We start from the raw sequence: 12,100 nt of genomic DNA on the forward strand, positions 1-12,100 counted from the left end.
TTTGAAGATGCACATGGACACAGAACACATGATATACGGCATTTTATTAATTGTAAAACAACATTTGTCATTTATAAACTGGAATGTCCCCTCTGCAATGTTTTTTACATTGGCAGGACCAAACGTAGGTTACAAGATAGTCTCAGAACACAAGTACGCAATTAGAACAAAAAACGAGAACTATCCAATGGCACGCCATTTTAAAGACCAGCACAACAGTGACCCAGCTATTTTAAGAGCTATAGGTATTGATCATATACCACAAACAATGAGAGGGGGTGATAGATTAAACAATTAAATCAGCGAGAGAGCTACTGGATTTTTAAATTAAAAGCTACCCAATATCCAGGCTTAAATGATGAGATGGAATACTGCCACTTTTTGTAAACACTACTGTTTAAGTATATGTATTTCATGCATGTTTTTTTCTGTTTTGCTGTCCAATACTCTATTATATCTGTAGAGACTGTAGAATGAGGCCCCCTGCTGCCCACAATTGATATTGTTGTCTTTCTGTTTTTCATGTCACCTTTGTTGAAGAGTGGTTACCCATTGGCTAATTGGTCCCACCCTGCACACCTGAGAACACTCATGATGTCTTTTAATTATGTCTCTTTGTCACAGAAGAAACTGCACACTTCCTGACGAAGGCTTCATGCCGAAACGCATCGAAGTATTTTAATCATGCTATGCCCAACAAAATAAAGGCATTTTAATTACAAAGAAGATGAGTGCCTTGGTATTTCTCAAACTTTTTTGAAATCAACCTAGCCTGTCACCAAAGAGCACCATCTTAAAAAACTAGACAGTTCCAGGAAGCACTCCAACTGGACTTCATTCTGTACCGCGGACTCTGTTGAAAAATCAGAAGTTTAGTTACCGGATGTGAAACGCACATGTCATCAGCAACCGACCAGCGGAAGCATATTCTGAGGGCATACTGATTAGGTTTGAGATATCGTAAAAGCGCATGCGGCGAGGCGGCGAGATGATTTGATAAATGACAGTGCAGCTCAGCAAGCAATTGGCTCTTGTTGCCGGACAGGTCGGATATATGCAAGCACGCGCCATATTAGCGTAGCCAATTTCCCCCGTTCATTCCTATGGGCGCTCTCTGAAGTGATGTATCTCCTGTTAGACGATCTCTGGCGTGGGTCTCTGCTCCCATGTTTTTAAACTTAATAGCCATGTTTCAATAAAGGTTTTTTGATATTTTTCCACAAGAAGAGTGCCTTGGACTCCCTTTTTTGACAAGATGCACCTTCAAGATTTTTTCTCAACAATTCCCTGAGCACTTCGGATTTTCTCTTCACTTGATGACTACTTTCATCATCATTTGATTAATATTCCTGTGCACCATTATAGATTATTATGCCTCGGTTTTGTTTTATAAAAACCTTCTGGTTGCTTTGTTTCAAGCTGTCTTTGTAGAGCAGTAAAGTGGCTTGTGGTCGATCGGCAGGGTTTTCCGGTCCGTCTCATGCAAACCCAAATTTTCCATGTGACGTCGAAGCGACAGGCTAATTCCTTAATCGCTCATAGCTCTGTATCGCTCATAGCTCTGTATTGTGTCTGTGAATGGGAAACACAGTTTAGGTGATGTCCCTCTTTTAGGCACAGCTTGTGTATGTAAATAGTGGTTACAGTCCATATTTCAAAAGGAGCGAGTAAAACTGGTTTTCAGTGGAAGTAGATCTTTAAATGGAACAGACATGGACATGGAACAGAAAGCAGGAAGTTTAAAAACCAGACACGTTCAGGAACACCTGAGAGACAGAAATGAATGTCCCACTGGGAAAGCCCCCTTGTAATTGTGACAAATTACACCACAGCACACTGTGTGCACAACACTCAATTGCTTCCATGTATTAACATGCAAGATGTTGCCAGATGTGTCTGATCAAATCCCACCTAAAAGGTGCTCAAAAACCGCCAAGAGGCACTACATTCGACCAAATTTAAACAAATTGCATTGATTTCTATGGGCACAAAACTGCAGAAAAAAAGCCAAATGTACGATTTTTCTCATTTTTGCCCGCAGACGGCAATCCCAAATAAAAAATAAAGCAAAAAAAATGAATGATTTACTAAATTGAATAACTTCGGTAACCAAAATAAGCCAAATAGGAATCATTGGAATAATTTTCTTCAGTACAATATTAATATGTATTATGCTTTCTGTAGTACTTGAATGGGTTTAGGAATGCACAAACTTCATCAAGTTGGTTGTGAAACCGGGTGCTCAGACAAAATAGTGTGGCACGGCTCTTGTCAGGGGGGCCTTGGCTGGAATCTACCGGGGTATGGGGGGCCTTGGCATGTTTAAGCTTGGGAACCCCTGCACTAGGTATCCCTATCTCACTAAATATCAATATGAAAATTCTCATTCATCCAGGCCATCTTAGTCAGAAGAATTTCATGAGAAATAACAAGTTCCCTAAAAAAAAAGCTAAAACTGTAGTCGGCTCAAACTCAGCAAAGAAGTAGTTGCTGTCTTTGGGTGCATGTGACACATCCAACGAAAATCATCACAAGTAGTAGAAACGCCCTCTCTTTACTAAAGAGGTTTAATGCACCATGTCCAAAAAACACTGAGGACGGCTTCACACCGACATGCATCTGTGAACCTGGACATGGCGGCTTAAACTTTTGTTAGTAAAGACGATAAGCCCATAAGCCGATAAGAGAGAGTGGCCTTTTCAATAAAATATTTTTTCCCATCACTATGTAAACGTACAGGGCCGTCTAGTGGAATTGAAAAGTGAGTTGCCAGGGGCACAGTTATGACGGGAGGATGAAAGCAAGTCTTAGGGAGTTGCACCAAATTCTGGGCCTTGTACTATATACAGTAGGCTATATACTAGAGATGTACAGGATCCAAGATCCGGTTCCGGATCCGGCAGGATAATTGGGTTTTTCAGACTATCCGGATCCGGCAGGATCTTAAGCAGTGGATCCGGTATCCGGCAGTTACCTAAAAATCAGGATTTGCTGGCATCTCTGCTATTTACGTAGCCTAGGCTTTTCAGTCAGTCTTTCACAACCCTAATCGCCGCATGGAGTGAAAGCCCTTTGGAAGCGGCTGTTGAAGGCAGTGTGGCAGTAAGCCAATGAGTCTTAAAAATAGTTTGCACCAACGTAATAAAAAGGGCCCACGTGTGCGAGTTGGCTATGTGTTTCAACCCTTTCGTAGGATCCGGTATCCGGTTCCGGCAGGATCTTAAGCAGTGGATCCGGTATCCGGCAGGATCCTAAAAATCAGGATCCGGTGCATCTCTACTACATACAGTATATAATATACAGTATATAAACAAATCTGACTCCCTGTGGGCCCGACTATATGTGGGGCACAGGTCTGATGGCTCAGGGCCAATTCACCCCCCTACTTTGAGGCCCCTGGGCAGTGTTATTACCTCCGCCAAGGAAGTTATGTTTTCCATCGCATTGGTTTGTCTGTCTGTCAGAAGGGTGAATCAAATAGTTATAGTTATAGTTATAGTTATGTGATCCAGGTATTGTTTAAAAGATTCTTCACCATTGCGGGATAGGGTGAATTTTGATATTCCAGTTTCTAACTCCACAAAAACAAGGCAGGAAGACTAGAAAAAAAGAGGGTGTAACATAGTCAAATGTTCTGTCAAACAGCTTCCTTGGCGGCGGTCTGCACTCTCTGAGTGCATTTCTAGTTTCAGTATTATTTGGCTTCGTGTGAAGCGGGGGACATTACACAACATGAAGTGAACAGGAAACTGTTAGATGAGAACAGGAAGCTACTTCTCATCCTATCTCTGTTATCATGATGTACTATGTTTAAGTGATACACAGATATGTATGCCGTGCAGGCAGGCATTGGGATGTGATGTGCAACTGCTTTGCAAATGAACTTCGGTTGTAGCCTCTGTTTCACATTGGTTAGACTTGCGAATCAAATTCAACCGGTTGCCTTAAAAACACACAGTAACTCAACTGGACGTTTGGCGCTGTCTCAATTCAAACTGAGCTCGGCTTGAGGTTTATCAACTCATTTTCTGACTTGAATCACTTGAGGTTTATGTTTCTCTCTTGTCTTAACATGCATTTTCAACTCTCGTACAGAACTACTATTATAAGGTTATAACCATATCTCAATCTGTCTCAATAATGTCTCTACAATGTTACTAGTTGAATTTTTCAGCAAACAGTATAAGTCAGACTCCCAGTGATCTCATCTGCACCAAAGGACTACAGCAACAGGTGGACTTTTATCTGCACGTCCAAACAATGTGAAATGTTACAGTGCATGGAGACCGCCACAGAGCAGTGAGTCGGATTGTTGGCAATTCCATCATTCAGCACCAAAGGGCTACAGAAACAGGTGGAGCAGCTTCATTCTGGCCAACCTGAAATATTTTGTGCGACCGCGGCTACGACATCACAGAACAAAATCAGATGCAAAATCAGATGCAGCGGCGGCTGCCTGTTTTGATGGCGTCAGATTTGGAACCATTGTCTCTCAGAGACGCTCATTAACATTCCACTCTGAGACTAGCCCATGAGAGGGGAGGATGGGATACATCAGAGCGGGGGCCAGTTGGGGAGCGAGAGAACAGAGGGATGAGATCCGAATGAGCAAGGAGAGAGAGAGAGAGAGAGAGAGAGAGAGAGAGAGAGCGGGAGAGAGAGAGAGAGAGAGCGGGAGAGAGAGAGAGAGAGAGAGAGAGCGGGAGAGAGAGAGAGAGAGAGGGAGAGAGAGAGAGAGAGAGAGAGAGAGAGATTTAACAAGTCCTTTATTGACTCATTTTCAAACGTGTTACAATGCCAGGCCGCAACTTACATTCTCAGTGGTCAACCCCCTCCCAACACCCCCGCCCCTATACATTTAAAACCACATTCCCATCAGCTGCAGTGTGACATAGCACCTCCCCCACCCCCCATGTGTCCGCAAAGCAGTCCATGTCATCAACCAACTTGTAGTATGCATATTCAATTTTCACCCGGGTAGCCACCAATCCCTTGAAGACCTCCACTGGGTCACAGGAACCCACCCCCAACATCTTATTCTTCCTTGTCTTCCAAATTGCAAGTTTGGCTGAACCCAACAAAAAGTTGACTAAACACACCTCGCTCCTCCTCCTCACACTGTACACCGGCCCACTAATAAAAAACTCATGAGAAAACACATCCCCCAATTTTGAGACCCAAGGTGCAAGAAAAACAAAAAGTTCCCGAAGCCTCACACAATTAAAAAATAAATGCATGACAGTTTCCTCCCCCCCACAGAAAAGACAATTCTCCTCTACTGTTGGATTTAGGTGCGCAACATGTCTATTTGTGGCAATAGCCCCGTGAGCGAGCCGCCAATGGAGGTCCGCTACACGTTTTTCAATCGGAGGCTTATAAAAGGACCTCCAACATCCTCTAAGGGAAAATTCTGGACCAAAAACCCCCGACCACCTCGACTCTGTACCCCTCCTCAGGACCAGCCGGTGCTGCACTTTCACACAGCTCATGTACAGTACTTTACCAGTCAGGTCCTGAAAAGCGCTTGCTCCTGACAGACCCGACAGATCCGGACCCTCGCCATGGCCCTCTCCTGTCCCCTCCATCGCAGGTACGACCATCAGCGGAGGGCATTGATAGTTCACCTCCCAGTTTCCTGGTGACCTTGACTCCAGAGCTTTCCTGCAGGCCCCTGGAAGCGCTGATTTGACCTCTGTCAACACCCTCTCCAGAAGTCGTTGAGAGCGCATCCCAGTTTTCCGTTGGAGAGAGGCCGCCGTTTCCCAGCCGCCCTCCGTTCTTAGATCAGCCAGGACACAGACGCCTGCCCCCACCAAGCAGCTCTGGATGCTGGCAGATGACAGGGTTCTGGCCCTAATCAGGCTGTTGTGAAACAAGGGTTCCCCCATAACCCAGTCCTCTGCATTCACAAGGTCCCTCTTCACCCTGAGACCCTTCTGCCAGGCCTGCAGCATCGACCTGTAATAGGGGGTCAGTTTGCTTAAGTCCACCTCCTCAAGATTGAGCAGGAACAGTTGCTTGTCGTATTCCATCACCGTTGCTTCCTTCAGCAGAGAGCAGGCAACCCCTGCCCACACGACATCAGCCCGATTTAGCAGCCTCTGTGCCGCCTGTAGACGAAGGGCGCCTAGTTGACTGCTCACCTCAACCAGCCCCTGCCCACCTTCCCCCAGCGGAAGGTACAGCACAGGCGCTGGGGTCCAATGTTGTCCTGACCAGAAGTTGTTTAGCCTGATCTGAATCTCCTTCACCAGCTGAGCGGGTGGCTCCTGAACTGACAGTCTATGCCAGAGTGTGGAGGCAGCCAGGTTATTAATGACCAGAACCCTTCCCCTATAGGACAGATGGGGTAAGAGCCAATTCCATTTGGATAGTTTCGCTGTCACCTTATCCAACAGACCCACCCAATTACTTTGCTTATAACCCTCTGTACCCAAAAACACCCCAAGACACTTCAAGCCCTCCCTACCCCACCTTCCCCCCCCCCGGTAACAAAGGCGCCCCCCCTCTCCCCCAATCCCCCACCAAAAAACCCTCACTCTTTTCCCAATTCACCCTTGCCAATGATGCTTTCCCATACATGTCTAAGGCATGACACAAAACAGCTACATCATTTCTTTCTGCAATGAACACAGTTACATCGTCGGCGTAGGCAGATAAACAAATCCTTGCCCCAGTAGGATCCCCCGGCACCACCACACCTTTTAGCGTCCTTCTTAACAGGCATAACAGTGGCTCAATTGCAAGGCTGTACAGTTGTCCTGAGAGTGGACAGCCCTGCCTAATGCCCCTCCTCATCTGTACAGGACAACTTAGCCCACCCCCAGCTTTAATTAACAAAGATGCCCCAGTGTACAAAAGTTTAACAGAAGAAATAAAATATTCCCCAAACCCAAAAGCCCTTAAGACATTAAAAAGGTAACCATGTCCCAGCATATCAAAGGCCTTCATCTGGTCTATGGACACAAACCCCACATCCAAATTCCTTCTCAGTGACACCTCGGTTAAATCCCTCATTAAAAACAAATTGTCCATAATTATCCGCCCTGGAATACAGTAGGACTGTTCCTTTTGGATTATGGTACTAAGCGTTCCCTTCAGCCTGTTAGCGAGACATTTTGAAAAAATCTTGTAGTCCATACACAGAAGTGAGACCGGCCTCCAGTTTTTCAACAGGCCCAGATCTCCCTTCTTGGGCAGCAGGGAGAGCACTGCGCGCTTGCAGCTCATCGGCAGTTCCCCCCTGCGGAAACACTCCCCCATCATCTCCCAGTAATCGTTTTTGAGAATTGTCCAAAACTGTTGATAAAACTCAGCTGATAGTCCATCCAGCCCTGGTGCTCGACCCCTCGAGAGCTGCCGGACAGCCTCAGACAGTTCTTGCAGGCTGAGTGGCCGGTCCAAGGCTGCCCTATCGTCCTCCCCCAGCATTGGTAACCCCTGCAGCAGCGTATCAGTGCTACCAGGGTCACACTCAGCATCACCATATAATCCAGCATAGAAAGTCCTTGCCATTTCTCTCATCTCGAGAGGGTCCGATGTCATTGTCCCGTTCTCTTTTTTCAGATAAAACATATGTTTTTGCTGTGCCTCCCTTCGCTCCAGATTGAAGAAGTGGGCAGTGGGAGCGTCCATATGTGCCATATCAACAATTCTGGCCCTTATCAAGGCTCCTTTCACCCTTTCCTGCATCAGAGTCTTTAGTTCATGTTTCTTTTCATTCAGTTCATTCAACACCCCCATATTTTGTTCCCCCAACCTTTTCTCCAGTGTGTTTATTTCCCCCTCCAACGTTGTTATACAGGCCCTTACCATTTGTGTGTGGTTACATGTAAACTGCACAACACCTTTATTTGGGCCCACCTCCCACCACTGAGCCAAGTTCATAAAATCACCTTTCTTTGTTTTCCAAATACCCCAAAAATAACTTAAGTTTTCACAGAAGGATTTGTCTTTTAACAGTTTGTTATTAAAGTGCCAATAATATCTAGACCGTGTTGACACTCCTATATGATAATCCAGACTAATCATATGATGATCTGAAAATCCTGTGGGACATATTGCAGCAGAAACAACCTTGTTATTAAATGAGTCTCGTACATAAAGCCTATCCAGCCTTGCAGCGCTAACTATGGAGTTCACCACCCTTACCCAAGTGTACTGCCTAACTGTTGGGTTCCTTTCTCTCCAAATATCAGAGAGAGAGAGAGAGAGAGAGAGAGAGAGAGAGAGAGAGAGAGAGAGAGAGAGAGAGAGAGAGAGAGAGAGAATGGGAGTACACAAGAGCAGCAATGAGTATCACATACTACTACGGTATGTGAGGTCTTGTAAAGACAATAGACAATAGGCTACCAATAGGCTACCAGTCTTAGCCTCAGGTTTGTGCACATCCCTGCAGTAGGCCTATACGGAAGCAGAGATTCTTTAAGTATATAGAGATATGCCAACATAATAGGTTTCTATGGTCACCTAACATGACCAGGTTCCGGTCTGCCTAAAGGAGCGTGTCATAATGCTCCTAGCATTGAATAGAACAGTCCTTAGGTCTGCGTAGGTCTGCCTAAAGGGGGATTTCCCCCCCAATAATAGAACCCGGAAACAATGGGCCAATGGAACCTCTCTCTCTCTACTCTCTCTGACGGAAGGATTCTACCTCACAGCACCTTCGGCCGAACATTCATGTTCATTGAGGTTACAGCAGGCTACATGTGTTGACAGACTTGGGAATGTGGATCGAAAACTTGTTTTCTCTGTCACTGAAAATCCTTGTGCCCTTCCCGTACCTCAATAACGCACGCCGTTCTACCAGTGGAACGCTGTAATAGTCATTGAAAAGTTAACTACATTAGCACTATACTACATAACACAGCGCCTTTAGTAATGGACTTGGTCATTCATTGCCATTCTGGCATGGTATCTCTCTCTCTCTCTCTCTCTCTCTCTCTCTCTCTCTCTCTCTCCACATTCATACCCTACATAATGTGTGTAATTTCTTATGAGGATAATGTATTTATGTATGCTACTACTATTAGACACCTTAATTTCCTCCAGGATTAATAAATGTGACTCTACTCTACTCTACTCTCTCTCTCTCCTGCCTTTTGGTACAGAGCCAAGCATGTGCATATATTCCACATCCCCCACCCTCTGATATGTGTGTGTGTGTGTGTGTGTGTGTGTGTGTGTGTGTGTGTGTGTGTGTGTGTGTGTGTGTGTGTGTGTGTGTGTGTGTGTGTGTGTGTGTGTGTGTGTGTGTGAGAGAGAGAGAGAGAGAGAGAGAGAGAGAGAGAGAGAGAGAGAGAGAGAGAGAGAGAGAGAGAGAGAGAAAGAGATGCCAATGTCTTATTTACTGTATATGTTCAAGTACACTTGACTTGACTTGACTTGGTTCTCCCCCCCTCCTATCCAATATGAGCAGTAAACATATACAGGCGCATATGTAGCTATGGTGGCAATGGAGTGCGGATGATTCTGATGGTATAAAGCATTGGCAACCCACCTTCTATTACTACCAATAGCCTACTAGTGATATTAGTCCTATAACGTAGCCTAGTACAGTAAAAGCTGATCACTAGTTTCACAGTCTATAAAATTCAAAATCATTTCAGTGATTTCCTAACTTATTATAACACATCGCTTGAGGTTGGTTCGTATTTTAGACCGATCAGAAGATGAAACTCTAACTGGTTTATGAAAAGCCTAATCTGTGACCTTTAAAAAAAAGAAGATCTGTGTATTGATGCCATTGGCAGGGTCTTGTAATATGCAATTAACAATCAATAGTCAACCTGATTTCCTTTCTTCATTTGTCAACGAAACTTCGATGTTTTGAATCTTCCCCATTAGGCCTATTGTTTTCTCCCATATAAAAGTAGTAGCCTCGCCTAAATATGCTGATGACATTGTCTTAGTGGCACATATCTGACTCTGACGCTCCAACTCACAACCAGGAGGTAGTTGACAACATAAGCCAAACTTTTGTAGAACTTTCCTTACAGCTGAATGTGTCATAGACAAAGGAGGTATGCTGTTGGGGCAGAGAAAAGACATCAACTCTGTTCCAGCCACTCTCCATCCAAGGGCAGACAGTGGAGCAAATGACAGTTTTTAGATACCTGGGAACGGAAATGGACACCTCCCTGTCTTTCTCACAGCAGGTGGACTCGATATTTTAAAAAGCACAGCAACGCCTTCACCTACTCAGGAAACTCAGGACATTTCAAGTAAGCAAGGACATTATGAATCTAATGTACTGTTCCCTCATTGAATCAGTCATCACCTTCAACATATCCTCCTGGTAAATTGAACCAGGCTATCAAAATTACTGACTCACCTCAACCCTCCCTATCTGAGCTGTCAGTAGTGCAGTGCAGGACAGCTGACCAGATCATAGAGGACCCCTCTCACCCCCTCCATCACTCCTTCCAACTGCTGCCATCGGGTCGACGGTTCAGTGTTCCACTGGCGCACAAGAACAGATTCAAGAAATCCCTCATCCCCTCTGCTGTGGCCATACTGAACAAGAGATGAGCTGTCCAGTCTCAGCATGCATGTATTGTCTTGTCTAATATCTGTTAGAATCACTGAAGCCACGCCAAATACATTTTTCTGTTTCAAGTGCAACAGACAATGAAGTTGTATCTAATCAAATCTAATCTAACTCTTAAGGCAACGTGACACAGTTGTGCCATAGACCTACAGTGAGAATGTAGAATGCAAGTCTCGTGGTAACCATACCGGTTTGTCAACTTAAAAGCGGCGGTTTGATCGTCTCCGCCCCTCCATATTTTTTATATGCGAGTCGACAAAACATGTCTGAGTAATTGACTAAGTAAACATTCATATTTTACTTGAGGGTCCGACTTTCTCTGCGACCCCCCAGCTGAAATTTAGCAATGGGCTTAACCTACTGTTAACAGATGCATCGTTTGCACTGATTTCGGATTTGAGTCGCAGTTGATAGCCATAGTCATCAACACTATTGTGACTTTTTCCCTCGGAATATCTGATGTTATCATAACTAATTTGTGCTCTGAGGGTTCCCCACAGTGTTCACCTTTGTGTGTCAGTAGGCTATCATTGGTCCCACCCCAAGTTGTCCCAGAACACCGCGGCGCACAGGACAGGATCTCACCTCATGTGCAACTAAGAGGAAGAAGCACCTGCATTTACTCAATGAAGCAGCGACACCGGATCGGTTAAATAATTTCATCTGAACTATGACCTCAACTTTCTGTTTCAGGTGAGACATCATAGTTATTGAAGCAATATACTATTGCGCTGACATGGAGTTAGGTCATTGCGTCAAATAAGAAGGCAATTACATTTATTCAGATCATGTGCTATAACCGAAAGAAAAACCGAGACGTTTGCCTTAAAGCGTAATAGCCTACTCCTCCCCCTCCAGAATTCACGTTTTGTGTAGGCTATTTCTTGGCGATCTCTACGGTGTAGGCTACGCTGTTCCGTCTATTCAATGAATCCGTCTATCGACTTCAGTGTGCATTTTATTAGTAGGACAACACCACAGATTAGAGGATGAATAGTTTCGGATAAACAGTCCGTAATGAATAACTTCTTTGATTTGTAAACAGGCCAGTGTTTCCAGTTTGACACTGTCTGGCAGTCAGTAATTGGGTGCGTAATTTCACAACTTCAGCGCGGGTAGCCTACAAGTGACACCGGTGGATTTGGATTGCGCGCCTCGATTTATTAAACGCTTGACATGATACAGGGTATCTACGGTGATTTTGTGACTGAGGGTTGCGCGCCTCGAACTACTAAACTGCAATGTGTGTTACATTTAGCAACACTTGGCATAATGCTGTTCATGGATCTACGGTAGGCTACTTTTGTGAGGTTGAAGTTTAAATCCACCATTCTAATACCCTCCAAGATGAGTGAATATGTTTTAATAAAAAAATAAAGTTTTTGGCTGTATTTCATGAAGTATTAAGAATCGTCCTACATAGTTAGACTAACAAGAATGGGCTGTTTGACAACAAACAGCATGTTGAAGGCGATTTGCCTGATGTCGCTGTTCGCAAACGTTTCTGTTTACCGATAAATAAGGGCAAGCTGTTCCTCTTTGTTGGCATAG

Source organism: Engraulis encrasicolus, chromosome 12, assembly GCF_034702125.1.
Source record: "Engraulis encrasicolus isolate BLACKSEA-1 chromosome 12, IST_EnEncr_1.0, whole genome shotgun sequence".
Lineage (NCBI taxonomy): Eukaryota > Metazoa > Chordata > Actinopteri > Clupeiformes > Engraulidae > Engraulis > Engraulis encrasicolus.